Genomic DNA, 1,304 nt, shown 5'->3' on the forward strand with positions numbered 1-1,304 from the left:
GAGTGCTGGGATTAAAGGCGTGCGCCACCACGCCCAGCTACCTGTGGGTGTTTTAACACTGGCTCTGCAGATGTCAAGGTTCACAACCAGAGAGCAGGATTAGGAGTTCAAAGCCAACCTTGTCTACATATTAGATTTGAAGCCAGCTTAAGCTACATGAAATTCTGTCTCAAAAAAAGAATGAGGGACCCTCCCCACGTGAGCCCATGAAGCTGGTCACACATGGATAGTCGAGTCCCTGCTGGAAGGACCACAGGGCTGCCTCGCTTTCTAAATCAAGTTCCGTTTATTAGAGATTTTCCACATGCCACAGATTTACATAGAAACACCCATTCAGAATGTAGTTTGTCAGCACCATAGTGACGTCTGTCACTGCCAGATACCAACCACAGGCAGTTCTCCCAGCTGGACAGGAGTCAGGGCGGTCAGTCATCAAAAGGGAGGGAATGGTCACTTAGCACCTGGTCTCAAGGCCTTTCTCCGTGCCCCCAAACAACACACCGAACTCAGTTGGTGCCCGGGGAAGTCACGTGCAGTAGATCACAGTCAGTAGTAGCGAAGAGGCTTCGAGCTGACAGGGGCTTCGAGAGGACAGGAGCTCTTGTGCGCACACATACAGACACACCTACTGATGCATGCCCACTCCTCCTGCTGTGGAAACCCTTGCTCGTACACACATGCCTTGCACAGCACCCCATGATCGATCACAGAGCTAGTGTTCCCCCGCTCCCTCCCAACCCCACCCCACCCCACCCCACTCCACCCCACTCCACCCCAGGTTCCAAGTTCTGAAGCAGATCCCAGGCCAGCATTAGTAGAGGCAGCCTCAGGGACCCTGGCCTCTCCGAACAGCAGCCCTATGAAGCCTGCCAGGTCTGGCGGGGGTTGGGGTGGGGTGGGAGGTATAGCCAAGCTCCGGGTCTGAGGATGCTCACTCGCTGGTGATCCTTCTAAGGGATGTAGGTGCTACCACTAAGCAGCTAACGTAGGAGCTAGGCCTAGTCTAGAATCTCGTGCAGCATTAACACTGAGCCTGGAGACCTCTATCATATCCTGCAACCCCAAACACAGATGAGACCTGTCACAAAAACCCAACAACAGTGCATTGGACACTACTAATAACTTCAGGTACCAATGAATGGGTCACACCCACAGGAGGAGGTCACAGTCTGGGACTCACTGCTGGTGGTCATACTTCATGCCCCATTCAAAATTTCTTCTCTCCTGTTTCTTTATACTCCCATTCAACTCACTCTCTCTCTCTCTCTCTCTCTCTCTCTCTCTCTCTCTCTCTCTCTCTCTCT

Source organism: Mus caroli, chromosome 5 (genome assembly GCF_900094665.2).
Source record: "Mus caroli chromosome 5, CAROLI_EIJ_v1.1, whole genome shotgun sequence".
NCBI classification, from domain to species: Eukaryota; Metazoa; Chordata; class Mammalia; order Rodentia; family Muridae; genus Mus; species Mus caroli.